This window comes from Sturnira hondurensis, unplaced genomic scaffold, assembly GCF_014824575.4.
Source record: "Sturnira hondurensis isolate 20B ecotype Veracruz unplaced genomic scaffold, ASM1482457v3 Scaffold0014384, whole genome shotgun sequence".
Classification (NCBI taxonomy): Eukaryota; Metazoa; Chordata; class Mammalia; order Chiroptera; family Phyllostomidae; genus Sturnira; species Sturnira hondurensis.
Window position 1 is genome coordinate 4,178,641 of NW_028087015.1, and position 5,211 is coordinate 4,183,851.

General features: G+C 38.7%; 1 pseudogene; it reads left to right on the forward strand.

Annotated features, from left to right (window-relative positions):
- Nucleotides 1-4,014: 4,014 nt before the first annotated feature.
- Nucleotides 4,015-4,138, forward strand: LOC118998904 (uncharacterized; annotated as a pseudogene).
- Nucleotides 4,139-5,211: the final 1,073 nt, after the last annotated feature.

The following is a 5,211-nucleotide window of genomic DNA, read 5'->3' on the forward strand; positions in this document are numbered from 1 at the left end:
TTGGAATGAAAGAAAAATGGTGAATGAACAAAGGAGATAACGAATGAAGGAATCGGTAGTATTATGTATTTGCCATCCATGGATTAGTAAGTACACTTTGTATTCTATTCGGTTACTTCCTACTGACTCGAATGCAGAGAACGGGTGCTGCAAAGCCACAATCTGTTCTGTGGCTTTGCAGGAGGAGCTGGGCTTCTGGGTGCGGCCCTTTTCTCTGCCCCACAGAGGAGCCACTGTGTGTTTCTAAGTGAACTTCCTGAGGCTCACATTTCTCAAACTTGAAGCAGTGTGTTTCTGAGAGGGATGTGAGAATTGAAGCCCCAGGGTATGACCAAATTATCCTGCTGCCAACAATAGCAGATCACAGCGAGGGTATTTTTCACAGCTTGATTAGAGGAGTCTGCATCTAAGAAGGGTGGGATTATTACATCTGACTTCTAGGAGGGCAGCTGGGACATTTATTCTCCAGCCTGCTCACCATGGCGGGTCTGTCCTTGTTGAGAGCAGGTTTCCTTACTCCAACCCAGATCTGGCCTCCCCACCTGCACGCTTTCCTGAGGCCACAGCCCTCAGCTCCCTAGCTGTCTGCAGTTGCTGCTGAGCTGCTTTTCTCTCTGTCCTGCCTCAGCTCGCATGACTCTGCCTCCAGACTTAGATTTTCTGAATTCTATTTCCCTTCAAAAGTGGGAAAGGGCCCTTGGGCTTGTGTGAGAGTCGGGAAGAGGCATTTATACATCAAAAAAAGGGGGCATCCTTTTGTAAACTCCATTTCCCACTGGCCTGTGGACCACTCGCTTGAGAATCATACAGGGTCATTGCGCAAACCCACAAGTCCCAGCTGTACTCCATCAGAGTCACTGGCAGTTGGGGCTTGGGAGTTTGGATTTAACAAACCCTTCAAGTACTTTTTACACACTCAGGTTTGGCAGCCACTTTACTTTGTTTTCTCTGCAATATTCCCATAATGTTTTCTCTTTTCTCAATGAAAAGGTCAAAAGGCCTCACTGAAGTGCCTATTTCCGTACAGACTTTGAGCCAAGCCAGAACCAAAGCAGATTTGTTATGCAATTTTCCTCATTAAATACAAGGTCAAGGAAGTAATTACTCATTTACTTTCACAGTAGGCAACCATAAAGACTTTCTCCTTCGTAACACATTCAGTAGTTGGCCGAAGGGTCCCTGTCACAGGAAAGAAATCCATCTGGTCCACTTATCAGGGGCGAAGCTCTGTGTTCTCTTTGAAGCCCACAGTAGGTAGGAGGAACCACTAGCCTAGCTCAGCAATTATTACCCTTGTTTACTCACTAGAATCATCTGGAAAGCTTAAAATGCCAATGTCCAGGCCCCCCTCTCTAGGAATTCTTATTTAATTGGCTTTGGGTGCTATCGGTCCACTTTGAAAGCTAATTAAGTGAGCCTCAAACTAAAGTAGAGAACTACTGTGTAGTTATTAAAGGCTGGGCTTGGGCATTGTTTTGTGTTTGAGGCAGGAATTTCTTTAGGGTAAAAGATGAGGATGAGTACGTCAGGTTGAGGGAACTGTAGGCAATCATGTGGAGGCATGGATGTATGGGGAGGTCTAGAAGGTAAGCATAGTCAAATTTAATCAGGTTTCTTTACCAGAACACAATGTGTATGGAGAGTCTTTTTCTCTCTCACCCGTCATCTATTCCCTGACCTCTCTCACATACTCAGTCTCTCTCTCCCTGCCATTTCTATCGGTCACTTCTCATCTGTTATCTATGTCATGTACTCAGCTTCTCATGAAAGGCCTTCACTAAGATAAAACTTTAGCTTTCGTGAAGTGGCATTTGAAAAAGATGTTTCTGAACTTATGCAAAATGACAGGTAATATATAATTTACTAAATTACTTGATAATGAGCTCTGAAATACATTTCTTCCATGGGATAGCAAGAAAAAAATCTATAGATCCTGATGCAATTTAATGTTTAACTAGGCAAGTTATAGGACCCATGTTATTTTATTTGAGACTTTGACTACTTGAAAACTCAGCATTAATTTCAATTCATTTTAACTTTAGTGCTCATAGCAGGCTCCAGATAAAATTTTCTCTTTCCATTCTTTGTATTATTTTCAACATTTCCCCATAATCTGTATTTTGATTAACCTATTAGTACCTTAACACAGTAATCAATTGCTCTTAAGAAATAGACTAATAAAACATTTTTATCATCCACATTTCGCCCTTACACCCATACCAAGGTTTCGAGCATGCCCGTGACCTGGCCTGGCCCACTCTCTGACCTCATTCCCTGTCATTCTCCCTTTTGTGCACTACTCTACGGTTATTCAACATACTAACCTCCAACATCTTGTTTTTCTTCTGCTTGGATTTGAATTTTCTCCACTAGAACAATATTTCCCAATGCTTTTAATACCGTGCAACACACAGAAAACGGTAACATTTGTGTAACAAACTGGAGTAAACAGAGAAGGTGATTGATTCAGGGGCTCTCCTGCCCTGGGCCCTGACTGTTGGCCCAAAGGCTGAGAGGATCGATGTGTTATTGTAGCACCACGCAGGGGAGATTCTGAGTGGTTGTGTTCTTTATACTGTTTGGGTCTCAAGTCAAATATCACCTCCCCAGAGAAGCCTCACCTATCCAATCCCATAAGAATAGATGCTTCCTGTCACTCCACCATGTTACTCACTTTCATCTTCCTCATACCATTATACCCTGAAGTTATCTCATTTATTTACTTATTTACTCACCTCTTTATTAGTTTTTCTCTACTAATTTTTGCATAAAGTCCTTGAGTGCAGGAATACTTGTATGTCTTGTTCATCATCATATACAAAAGTCCTAGAAAAAATAGGAAATACTCAACAAATACAGTGATTGATGGAAAAAGTGAGTGACTGAGCCAGGACAGTCCCCATTCCTGACGATGTTTCCCCTGGTGTGGCTGGGGAACATGCTCCGTGGATGAGCTAAGGCAAGGACTCTGTCTTTCCTTCTTTATGATTTTAGTGGATGTCATGCTGCCTGGCTCATAGCAGACATATAATATCTTGCTTGTTGTATAAATGAATAGAGAGGAAGCAAGAAATGAATAGCTAATGGAACAAAAACTTCAACTTCTTTGGTCTGTTTCAAGTTCTTTGGGAGTTTTTAACTGGAGTTGGTTACAATTTAGTATTAAACCTGGATAATCCTGTTAAGGGTCTTTTAACAGATGCAGGCAGGATAACATGAAGCACCAATTGTGTGGTCTACGACAATCACTTAACTATGAGGACACTCTGTTTTTTTTTCTGCAAACTGATTAAGTTTGGGTTAGGAATTCTGCAGTCCCTCACCATTTTGAAATATCTGCTATGTTGACAGAAAGTCAGAAAGAAGACGTTGAAGAATTTATCAAGCAGATAATCCAGGCAGTAGCCTGGATTCTCAAAGGTGGACTGGAGGTTACTGTTTAAAAACATGATGACCAAGAATGATCCCGGCAGCCCTTAGGACAAGTTTTCAGGGAGGCAGGCTTTGGCCTAGGACACCCACATTATCCTCTCTCTCTGCCTGTCTACTGCTGAGCAGCACTTTCTCATTAGTTGGTGATCTTCAAAGAATGAGCAACAACAGTTGCTAAGGTCAGATAGCTACACATACACAGTAGTTATACAGAATAAAGAATTCTAGTTTCTCATTGATTTGTGCATTTAAAATACAAAACAAGCAGAGGCCTTTCTAAGCCTCCATTTATTTATTTGAAAAATTGAACCAGCTTAGGCTACTGTGAAGATTAAGTAAAACAGTGTATGGAAAGGGCCTCGCATAGTGTGAGAAATAGAATAAACACTTAATCATGCCGGCTACCGCTGTTATTACATTACATAAGTCATGAGCTAGAAACCAAATATTTAATCCCAAATATTGGCACTTGCTTCCATTTCTTTCTACTGAAGACAGAGCAGCGGATTACGAAGTCCAGAGAAAGAGATCCAGAACTGCTTGTGATGATAGTCATCCTCTCCAATTAAAATGCCGAAGTACATCGCTTCTCAGCCTTTTGGCTAAGGTCAAGTGTAGTATCTGTTCTTATCAGTTTAAAATGCCTAAGTACATTAATAAGCCCGGCTCTGTTTCCTAAACAATTTGCAAAAACTGCAAAATCCAAAAATAAACTAAAACAAAGAAATACGCAGTCTAGAGGCAAAGTTCAATTTTAGATTTCTTATAGAAAATGGTTGATATTAATGTGCTTGACATTACAATTATATCAGCTTTGCATTTTGTCACAAGCAGATATTATGGCACAGTCATCTCCTCTCCTCTTGAGTAGATATTTTGAACATTTACATCTTTGGAAAATCATTTGTTGTTTTTGTTTTACATCTTATTAAGAGATAGGCCCTGGATAAATGACTTCCCATTCACATTAAAATTATTGAAAGGCATAGCTCATACTTAAAAAGGCTATCAATTTATTTTTAACTTTTAAGGTGGAATTGGCAACTAAGAGTAAAATAATTTTAGCAAATAGATATACATCACCCACTTTAAAAATGAATAAAAACCACTAATGATAAGCTGTAAAGAACTTTTCAAAATGTTAGCTCTTGGATACCCAAATAAGAAACTACCTTTGATAAAACATTAGTAGCAATTTTTGGCAAATTTTAGTTTAAAGAAGTCCTATTCTGCATGATTTTTAGTGCTTGATTATAAACTCAAATACTGTAATTTAGTATAAGTTCCTACATTTATTTTACATTAAATAAATTAATGGATGTATAATAGTTTTATAAAATATAAAACAAAAATTCTAGTTGCTACTTATGAATCTAAATGGACACTTCTTTTCTTTTTGAACAAATATGTTTTACATAAATGGAAAAGATGAAGAAAACCCATCATAGAAAATATTTGGGAAACTTAAAATCTTAATTTTTAAATGAGTGTTTTGTTTTACTAATATTTATTGACCATATTATTTAAGGACCACTGCTAAGTTCTTTAGTTACATTTTTCTTATTTAATCCTGGTGCAACCTAGGTAAAATTTTTCTATCCCCTGCTTCTGGTAAGTCTTGCAGACTCTATTCAAAACATTTCCCATTGCAAAGCACCAAAGAATGATGCTAATAGGCAGAATTGAGCCGTTGAGAAACTAGTAAAAAATTTTCAATATTCCAAAATGAGGGGAACAAAAACTGGAGTAATAAGCCAGCACCAAAATTATAGGTACCTG